Raw genomic sequence first — 11,686 nt, forward strand, 5'->3', positions numbered from 1 at the left:
AGACAGTTATTTCGTCAAGGTCGCACCAACCCTGCTCAAAGTAAATTAAGCTAGCCGTCTGGATGTGCAGGCATGTGTGGAATCTGTGTAATTATCTTCTGGCGCTGAGGAACCTTGAATGATTGTTGGCGTAAATTGCAGTGATGCGCTACTTCTTCATTTTCTATGGAGTGGTTCTTGACCAACCAGGATTCAGCTGTTTTTTCAGGCACTCTGCAAAGGATAAAAAAAACTCTTCCCTTTACCTCTGTACACACAGTGTCAACCTCAATTGCTTATTCCTACACATAACACTCACACACACAGCAAATATGGTCAAGGACATGTGGGACCTCTGAGAGACATTGTTGAGAGCTGATGGCCTTTCAAAAACAAACGCAGCACCAGGGATGCAGAGAGACAGCTCTGAAAGAAAGCTATCAGAAGGAGCAGCTGGATTGGTTGTGACAAGACACTGATGGGAAAGAGAGGCTCCACGAATATAGAAAGCCCTGCCATCAGCAGTTCTGTGCCTTCAGGTAATGGGCAAATAACATGAATTCACTTCCTGGCACTTACTGCGACTGTGTGGCACTGTGAGTCCTGCGAGAGTGCTTTCTTTTGTCGCCTTGAAGGGCAACGAGGGTTAGCAAGGGGAAGCGGTCGCATCTGGTTGCACCACTCCTCCCAGCAGATAAACTTCCATTTTTGCCTGCCTTTGCTGCCTTGAATGTTTCTGCTGAGCGTCCAAAATAGACGAGCGGAGGAGAAATTTTGTTCCTCGCCACACAAAACCAGCAGATATGAAATAGTTCCGATTCACTTTTACTCCCAACAGATGGAAGAGAGGCGCCTTTTTCCGATCTGCAGCTACCAGGCGAGCGTCACTCAATTACCCAGTGGCAGTTTTGTGACCTTGCACAAGATAGGAATGACCTCGTCAGCCTGCTGAGCTCGTCTTTTTCCTTTTTTTCCTCTCTTGTTTTTACAGGGGACGGCAAATCCTCCATCACAGCATGAGCAGATTGATGCCCTAAGTGCATGACCTCATGTTAGACACGAGTGTGACAGCGATCCGGTCTGCCATCTCTATATCAATGTCTTTTGTTTCATGATTGGAGAACCCAAAAAACATGAAACCTCCCTGATTCTAAAGAAAAAAGCTCTTTTCATAATGCAAAAACAACCAATATGCTGCGCCGTTTACAATGTCTTTTGCAGAGAATAAAGCAGTGTTTAACACAGGCTTAAAGCCACTAACACAGATAATAAAACATAAAGGCGAGATCATTTAACCATGCTAAATTCATGCAAGGAACTACATTTCCCCCATTTTATCTGTCAAGCTAAAACTAATTGTACAAAGTCAACAGAACATCAGATACATGGCAGTGTGGTTGCATATTAGCTCCATGCATGCATTATGTATGTTGCTTCTGGGTGTATATGGTAATAGAAAGAAAACTGTGTCACACCAAGCAGACTACACAGTAACACATTTCTCTTTTAAATGAATGTGAAATAGCAGCTAGATTTAACAGCATTCAACTGTTGTTATTCAGTGCACCCAGTGTAATCTACTAGAACGCTCTTATTTAAACTTAAAGTAACTTAACTGATCAGGGACTGTATTGGTTAAACTGAGATTGATTCCCTCCATGCATAACCTGAGATTCTCTGGTCAAAGGGAGGAATGCAATATGAATGAAATGGCATAAGTTTGATATCTGTGGTTTGCTGGTGTTGGTACCTGGAAAAGCATGAACGTTTGGGAACAACTGACAGGAAGAACTTACTCTGTATCTGCCTAAATTAAAAATTCAAGACTTTCTAGTATGCCATGAGGGTTTTTCAAACAAGTCACGTTCTAGACTCAGAGAGGGTATAAATGAATACAATCTAGAGCTACGGCAGAATGTTGGAATCAATGCAAAGTTGCTCTGAGTAATAACCTTAATCTCAGGGTGAAACTTTCTATCCCAGTGAGAGTACTCATTGGGAGGATGATAATGCCTCCATAATCACCATGAGCAGTCACTGAATGAAAATTATGTGAATCACACGCTATGGCAGTGGTTCCCAAAGTGGGGGGCGCAGAGCCATGAATTAAAAAATAAAGAATGTTTGGACACTGCTAACATAATGGAGAGGTTTTTGACGGGGCTCACACACAATGCAAAGCAGAAGATGAAGCATCACTAAATATGTTTCCAAACCAACTTCCTTCCAAGCCAAAGACTAGAAAATATGATGAAGCATCTTTTGCCTTTGGCTTCACCTGCACAACAGCGGTGCCAAGGTAGGTTTCCCCGACAGAATTAGTTTCCCCTGCATCGGGAGCACAAATCACGGACAAACAGTATCCCACATTCTGGATTTTTAGTCCACAAACACTTCTTACAATGAAATTTTGGCAACGTTAGCTCTTTATACAGTAAAGTTACAGTGGGATACAAATAATATCAGGCTGATCCTGCCCCAATTTGTTCAAATCACAGACAGACAGTATCCCACAGCTGTTTATATTTTGAACCCATTTTGCACAGAGAGGCATATTTTGAAAAATGTATTGATAGCAATGAATATTGAATTGAATATTATTACACAGGAAAAAAACAACTATACGTAAAATAATTACACCATAAAGATGGTTTGTTTAGTGCTTTATTTAACTTCAACCTGTAATTTATTGCAGGTTACTTTTATTTGTTTAATTGTCTACAAAAGATTTGAGGTGTGAAATAAACGTCAATGGAGTTTTAAAGCAAAATATGGGTGTGTGTGGTTGGAGGATGTGATTGTGGGGGGGTGGCAAAGATTTTCTTGCAAAACAAAGGGGGGGGGGGGCTAGCAAAAAAAGTTTGGGAACCACTGCGCTATGGCCTTCACAGTCACCAGATCACAACTAAACTGAATACCTGAGGGAGATTTTGGAGCAGTACAATGACAATCATTAGTTTTCTGAGTCAAATCCCATTCTTAATCAACAGGCTTTAATATGATGCTGTCTGTAATTCACTAATGCATCCCAAAAGTGTTCTATTGGGTTGAAGTCACGAATATTTAGTAGCAAGGAAATTATTCCTGAGAGCGACCCATTCTAGGTGACTGATTTTATACACCTGCGGACCTGAATTCAATGATTCGGATGGGTGACTGAATACTTTTTGCAACACGGTGTATGAGGCATTGATGTTTTCTCAGTTCCTTTTTGTTCTTATGTAAATTTAGTGGAAAAACAACTAAAAGGTTTTTTGTTTTGTTTTGTTTTTTTTCTGGAAAGTGATGTTCAGAAAACTGTGAATTAGATGATTATAGTTTTGTTTATAATCACTTACTAAATGAGTTTTCTCAGTCAGACCACATTAATGCTGTTTGATGCTCTTCATTACTAACTCCCCCTCCTCACATTACTGCACAGCAAATGGCTTCAGGCAGCAGCCGCATTAAACTATAATGCCTTGATGAGCAGTGACAGTGATTGGAGCACAGCCTCTGATTAAAACACACACACTCACCTAACTGTTGACGGGCAGTGATATGAGCAGCAGCCATCATTGCTGTGCACTGTCTAATGAAGTACAGCTCCATATTTAATATGTCAGCATGCATGTGGGTCAATCGGAGACTGAAGCGTTGTGATGCTGAAATCAGTCTTGATACAGTAGCTTTCTGGTTGGCAGTACTACACTGACACCCTGAGGCCTCTGTGTCACTCTTCCACTACATGATAATGCTGAAGTCGTTCATAGAGCACAATTTCTTGTTGAAAACATGCACGTTTTACTTTAATGAAATGCATAAATTGTGCAGTTTTTAAAAAATGCAACCATACCTCAAAACATTTGACATAACAGAGATCGCATTGCATTCGTGTGGTGTGATAAAGCATGCACCGAATTCGTTCTAAAGCGATGAAACAAATTAATTTAAAGGCAGAAAGTGGTGTTATCAACATTTTACAGAGCCTGCAGAACGTTGGCTCGGTGTGATATCATTTTCAGCTTCCTAGGGGAATATGCCACTGTTCATTTAATCTGTAGCTCCCTGCGACTCTTCTCTCAAAGAGGCAGAAAACAAAGGAGGCAGAGAGAAAGGAAAACACAACTCGCGTTTCATTAAATCGGCGGGAAACCAGAAAGCAATCAATGCATGCCATTTTTGCCATTTTCTTATCAACATACACAGAAATAGAAGAAGTGGCATCTTGCAAACTGACGGCTTAATATTCAGTTTGAGTGACAGGTTCGGCTGTTCGCACGTATGTTTATGAATCCAATTAGGGTCGTGATTATTTGCTACCATTATGTCAACATTCAGTGTAAAGAATAGATCATTTTTCACCTGGAGCTGAGTGGAATTACATAAAACAGTATAAGATCCCCTGTGGTTAAGATTTGATCATTTTGTTCACATCTAAGCGATAATAAACCTCAATCAAATGAAGTGTCTTTCTTGTAAACCAATTGGCTTATGTGTAATTTTCACAATATTTCAAAGACATCTCTGCTGAGTGACACAGGATGTGACAGCAGGCTGTGGAGCCCTCTGTGCTCCGCAGTGACACTCTGTCCACTCGCATCAACGGCACCGCCCCCCACTGCAGCCTGTCACTACTCTGCCTTTAACCACCTGCTCGAGGGTGAGCGAGTGTGTGGGTGGGGGTTGAAGCAGCAATGGCTTCACCTGTCTAGGTCTGGTCACTTCTGCTGCCACCAAATCTCTGTTTTTATGGGTCACAATGTTGATAGCTCCTTTTTTTTCTTCTCGTCATTGGGTACAAAAACCCAAAAGGCTAGCAAGTGCTTCTCAGAATATGTACGTTCTCTTTCTACAAAGAGGAAGAAGCATGTTTATGAATGATATTTGATTCTGTATTAGCTCACAGTATCAAAGGATTAGGAAAAAAATTTAAGAGCCAATAAAATATGGAAAGACTTCACTTTTTAATTACAGGTTTCAGGCATTGATTTATATGTCCTGTATGTATCTCGTTGAAAAATCTGTCGACAGTTTTGTTCTGTTTTTTTAAAGCCTGACAGAAGATGTATTGTTATTAAAGAGAGAGACGCAGTGGCCCTGACTAAAGTTTATACAATCTGCCAACAAAACTTTCGAAAACTCACTAATTAGGTATAAAAAAAAAAATTAAAGGAAAAGTTTAAGTTTTTGAACTCTTAATTGGGCCTTCAGGGTAAAACTCCAAACTCCAACATTTTTTAATGTTCTCACCTCCGACAATATAAAGCCAGAAAGTCTAGTTTTTGTTTCTTCTGCTATGAGTATCTATGCTAACATAAGCTAAGCTAACACTTACTGGCTCTAGCTTCATATTTAGTGTCTAATCTGAGTTCTACACAGAAAAGTAGCATTATATTATATATACTGTTACACTACTTTTTACAGTATGTAATGTACAAGCACTTTTAGGGTCTTATTGACCACTCAAAACAATTTATAAGTCACATTTTAACATTCATATAACACTGTTCTGTACACTTTGAATCACCAATTAATAACAATTATGTCTTTGACATGACATGACAGCGCTAACTTCTGCACCACCACTACCCAGTATCATTCATATGTAGAATCTCATGTACATTTACACTTAGTGACTCATTTATTGAGTTTATAGCATTTTACTTAGCTTTGGTTCAGGATTAACATAGTTATTAGTAACTACCAAGAGAAGTGTAGCTTTAAAATTTACATCCTTACCTGTAAAAACAAGTCACTGCAATTGCAAACTAAACCACATCTCACCTCTATCCCCTAAAAAGGCAAAGAAAAGACTGGGTCAGAGAAAGCAGAACATTACAACCTGACTTCTCAATTTCGTCTCTCCGCTAATTGTTTTGATTTTTGCAGCCTGTGCCCTTCATTTATTCACTATAACAATTCATTTCATTTCTTAATTTTCAAATACAAGCAGATGTCTGATAAAATAGATCTCTGTGCTGCAAAGTGAACACATAGTCAGTGCAGACAGAGAAACACTGATTTGCTGCATGAAATCTGACACTTTTTCTTTACTAATTTTGGGTTGCTTACACTCTAAAAAGTAATCCAGAGACTTAGTAAATATCACTATAAATATGTTAGATGAGCCTGATAAAAACTATGAATATCCTTTTAGTAATTATTTGAGTTGAAAGTTGAAATAAATGTCTAAAATGTTAACGTGTGTGTTTGTGTTAAATTAAGGTATTCTTTTACATTTATCTCAGACAGAAATTCACTATGTGGTTCACAGAATACCTTCTTTGCAAGTACTTAATATTTTTGTTTAAAATTGAATCAAAATATTTGAGATATAGGTATCTATACTCATCAGTATCCTGTACTAAAATCATTAATTATTCAAATCAATATTATTTATTGTCAGCAACTACAACTGAAAAGTGTAAAACACGATAACGTAGAGTAATTGACTACCATGAGCCTTTTTCATTGTTTAGTTCATTTTGTTTTTTAAATAATACAATCACTGTAGGGATGCACCAATACCGATACCGGGTATCGGCCTCGATACCACATTTTCTAAAGTACTCGTACTCCTTAAAAGTCCCCCGATACCGAGGACCGATACCACGGTCTGAGCCCTGTCTATGTTTGAGCGGCATGTAAGGGGTTAATCACAGGCGCCGAGTGCCCGCCCCCAGGCCCCGGCTGCAGCTCAGAGCTGGGAGAAGGTGAGGTGAGACAAGTCAGCGGTGTGGAACTACTTCAAAGTGAACGAAGACGTGAAAACAAAGGCGGACTGCAAATTGTGCTCAGCGAAATTGTCCAGAGGAGGCTCAAATGGTAGTGCATTTAACACAAGTAATTTAATGAAGCACCTAAAATCCCAACGCAACAACAAGTACAAAGAGTTTACCCACCTTATTTACCCACGCTTATTAGCACAGAGGAGCATAGCTGATGCTATAGCAGTGGGATAGAAAATATTTGGGCATTTTAAACACTCCGCCTTAGCCTACTCCCGCCTCGAGGACATTCAGGGACAGCTCAACCAGCCAATACAGAGACTGCAGCAGGACGTAGAGACGCGCTGGAACAGCACGTATTACATCCTCCAGTCCCTCATTGAGCAAAAGCGAGTGTTGGGCGTGTCCGAGCACGAACTCCCTGACTATCTCACCGCACACCAATGGGCTCTTATGGAGACGACTGTTGCCATCCTCGCCCCCTTTGGGGAACTAACTAAAAAAGTGAGCAGCTACGACGCACTAGCCTCTGATGTCATCCCAGCTGTGACTGTGCTAGTGAGACTTCTAAACAGAGAAACAGACGAGGACCAAGACAATGAAAGCAACCTTACTGGCAGCTGTCGAGAAGCGCTTCAGTGACGTCAAGACCAACCCACTGTACTTCATCTCCACCATACTCGACCCAAGGTAAAGTCTGTGTGCTGTAGGTATTCAATGATAAACTACAGTACTAAATGTAAGATTATTTTACATCTGAAATATTATATATTTGTAACTAAAATACACAAATACAAATGTATGCAATATATATAACATGAAATACATTTCCCTTATTACTACCAGAAAGTCAAATGGCTGGCATTTGTCACAGTGGTTTAGGGGAAACTAAAATCAGTCCTATTTTTCCACATATTAATACATTTATGAATTTTGTGCAGGTACAAAGATCGCTTCTTCTCCAACAACACTGCTCCAGAGGCCAAGCTGCACCTGAAGCAGGAGCTGCAGATGATGTCCAGAGCTGAGGCAGAGGGGAGTCGGGCAGAAGCTGCAGAACCTCCTGCTAAACTGTTCCTCAAGGCCCAGGCCTGCACTAGCAGCAGTCTGGACACTGTATTTGACGAAATTGCTAAGGAGCAGCCCCAGGCAGCACAGCTGCTGGCAGCAGGTGCTGCCATTGAGCTCGACACATACCTCGGAGAGGCCCCGAGCCCTCGTGAAGACAGTCCTCTGAAGTACTGGGCTGTCAACAAAATCAGGTTCCCCACTTTGGCTAAAATAGCCCGTAAATACCTCTCAGCCCCATGTAGCAGTGTGGAAAGTGAAAGGCTTTTTAGCTCAGTGTCACACTTTATAGATGAAAACAGAAACAGTCTGACTGCTGATAATGCAGAAAAGCTACTTTTCTTAAAAAAAAACCTGCCACTCACTTTTTCTCTCCATTAAGTGAGTCATCTTAGACTTGATGTTAATACCTACCTCAGTTGCACTGACTGCCACAGTTCTATGTTGGTGGATGTTGTTAGTTTATTCAAATATTGTGCACTAAATAGCAAAGATGTTTATTAATGCCCCTTGTGTTGTCCAAAGCGGCAGAGTTTACAATAAACTGAAAACAATACTTGAGTTGCACTGTCACTGTTTAAATTTTTGTTAAATTATAGGACTAAAGCTGTTACCTGTAAATTTAAATCATGTTTTTATTAAGTACTCGGTATCGGTGAGTACTGAAATGCAAGTACTCGTACTCATACTCGTTTCCAAAAAAGTGGTATGGGTGCATCCCTAAATCACTGTGATCGTGGCTCAAGAGTTGGCAGTTCGTCTTGTAATCGGAAGGTTGCCGGTTCGAGCCGGGGTGCTGACAAGTCTCGGTTGCCTACTGGTTGCCTACTGGTGGTGGTCAGAGGGCCCGGTGGCGCCAGTGTCCGGCAGCCTCGCCTCTGTCAGTGCGCCTCAGGGCAGCTGTGGCTACAATGTAGCTTGCCATCACCAGTGTGTGAATGTGTGTGTGAATGGGTGGATGACTGAATGTAGTGTAAAGCACTTTGGGGTCCATAGGGACTACATACAGGCCATTTACCATATTTAATATTAAGTACAATTTTGATTACGTTCAGTTTACAATATTAAGTAAATGGAACAAAATTCTGGATTAACTGACCATCTATATTTCAGTTACATTGACCAAGCATGTCAGTGTTATTTACTCAATTTTGTGTAACAACTACAATTATTAATTTCATCTTAATATGTTTAAGCTTTAGTTATTCAATTGATCAAGTGTATTGAACAGATTTGACTGGTTTCCAATCTACTCAATATTTTTCAGTGTAAAAGTGTTGCCTCAAAAATCTTAAGTAAATGTCAGTTTTATTTTTTAAAGTGTAAATCAAAATGTGTCCTGCTGCATGGTCATGGTTAAAAGAAGTGTATACCATATGTGAAAAAAAATGATGACAACGCTGTGAGGGATTGAATATGTGTATCAGTATTTTTTAACCCAGAATCACTGAATTATGCAATAACTCTTTTTTGGAAAACCGAAAGTGAAACTCAACACAAGATACAGGTAAAAGTAACCAAATTAAAATGGGAAGTGAGATATAACTAAACATGGGAGCGTTGAAAGATAAAGGAATCATTAGTAACTTAACAGAAGCCTCAAATAAGAAGAATAGAAAATAAACCTGTCATGATCCAGCTGTGTGCAGGCAGGAATTAGACCCAAATGCAATTCACCAAAACGGGGACTTAACTCAAAATATAGCTTTATTAACAGAACGGAAAAGTCGATACAGAAATCAGTACAAAGCTAAACTGGGAAAACTAAACTCACGGGGAAAGTCACACAGCTAAGAGGGAGAACGTGACACAGATTGAGGGAGACTCGGACATAAGTACACAGAGGGTAAACGAGGGAAGTGGGGGCACATGGGGAACACAGGTGACACTGATAATTATAACGAGACGGGAGACTGTCAAAGTAAAACAGGAAGTACACAGAGGCGCAGACAGGAAGGGAGGAGAGAACACGGGGAGAGCTCAGACATAATGGGCTGGGGAAAACATGGAAGAAAACATGAGGGGCACGAGGCATGAGAACTGAGATACAAAAACACAAGAGAACTAAGAACGCTGGGTCAAAATGACCCAGGACCATGACAAAACCATAATAAAATCTGTACAAAACTTAATGAAAGAATAGCTCTATATACTAAATACTGATTTAGTTTCAAAACAAACAAAACTCAAACATGAACCATTCTCAAAATAAAAAGGCATAATGAATTTAAAAAACTGGGACATGACACTATCCACCTGACTTCTATTTACGGTTAAGTGCCTGCTGCTGTGGCCGTCTTTTATATACAGTCTATGCACAAATCCAAGTGGTCAAAAAGAAGAACAAAGAAATTAATGCAGCTTTTATGTCTACAACATATACTAAAACATCTGCTTATAAAACAGCTATTAATATTTTTACATTATCGATCATCAGAGCCAACAGCACACCAGCCCCTTGTTTATGTGTGAAGACTGCAGCGCACGATGGTGATTAAATTACAGCAGTTATCTTTATCATCGTCACAGCTGGGGACACATATTCATCACAAGATTAAATCAACTGGAATACTGATCTAACTGTGAAGAGATCAGTGTGCTGTGCTGTCTGACACACGCTGAGAATCAGACGCTGTGAGATAAAAAGCATAAAATGAAGTGACTTATTTGTGTAATAAACTGGGACGTTTTGAAAGCTGATTTGATTTTCTGCTACTGTTTAAATGTTTAAATGTCTAAGAAATAACAGGAAAAACTGTCAAAGAGAGTGGTCTGCGTTTTTTTTGTATTGCACTTTTCAGCTGTGCCCTTATGTGGATTTAATGGTAGCTGGTTTCTTTTAACTGCAGTTTTGTGCATGAGCCCAGTCAAATAAACTGACTGTGCAGTGGCACATGTGGAATTTTGATTCAATATCGTGTGGAAATAATATCGCCCACCCTGTCTTAGGAGTTACTATTACATATAAAATGCTTCCAGTGTTTACTGCAGGCAGGGAAAATCAGTTTTAATCCAAGCACACAGAGATTACGTTTCAAGCGCACCTTTGGGTTACTGCATGTACAACTTGGACCGACGCTCTCATATGTAAAAGTTTCCAATGTACATACAAAGAAAAAGCTGCAGTTGGCGGAACAACGTCAAAGGTTCTGTGAGAGTTTCATTGCTTGGGTAATATTATTTGGAAATCAACCAAAGCGATCTAATAAAGGTGAGTAACAATGTTTCCCCTGAATCACAGAACTCCCAGGCAAACATGTCCTGCAGTATATTAAATTCTAAACTTTTCCATTTACAAAATGGGAGTAGAAACACCAAGTAAGAGCTCCAGGGACACAAGAGAGCAGCTTAGAAAGAGCGAAACAGCAATAATAATAAAGAAAACACAATTACCTGGATTTTCTTTACTTCATTGCTGAGATATAGAAGGTAGTTGTAGTGCAACACAAATTTCAATTAACACTATATTCTTTTGTGCTTATTCCCGAGGAAGTCGGGATTTCAGATTTTGCAATTTCACACTTTACTAATTTAAAAAAAGAAATTCATGAAATCTCATTTCCTAATCTAACGCCCTCCATCAGTCTCATCTCGCTGACAATAAGAAAAGATTAAATGGTGCCAAATCACATGCCAAAAATAGAAGGAGATTAGATTTTCTCTTAGAGTTCCACAAATGACTTTAAATGTGGAATGCTTTGATAGATTAAATAGTTTACAATGGAGCCAGTTAGGAAAACACATAAAAAGTAAAACTAAGAGATAATAGAAATACCCCATGCACTATATTTCATTTATTTTAAAGCTACACATACTTGGGTTTTTTCCAAATCTTTAAGCATAAATCCAAAGGAAATAAAGCAGAAGCAGCATGTAAGAAATTATAAATAATATACCTTTAATAGTCTTTAAATATGAAAATGACATCT

General features: G+C 39.4%; 1 pseudogene across 1 annotated transcript; it reads left to right on the plus strand.

Moving 5' to 3' along the window:
- Window positions 1–6,864: 6,864 nt before the first annotated feature.
- On the plus strand, window positions 6,865–8,494 carry LOC146492011 (zinc finger BED domain-containing protein 4-like; annotated as a pseudogene). Its single transcript, XR_014872200.1, has 2 exons — window positions 6,865–7,379; window positions 7,631–8,494. The product of XR_014872200.1 is annotated as a zinc finger BED domain-containing protein 4-like (transcript).
- Window positions 8,495–11,686: the final 3,192 nt, after the last annotated feature.

This window comes from Neolamprologus multifasciatus, chromosome 23, assembly GCF_963576455.1.
Source record: "Neolamprologus multifasciatus chromosome 23, fNeoMul1.2, whole genome shotgun sequence".
Taxonomy (NCBI): Eukaryota; Metazoa; Chordata; class Actinopteri; order Cichliformes; family Cichlidae; genus Neolamprologus; species Neolamprologus multifasciatus.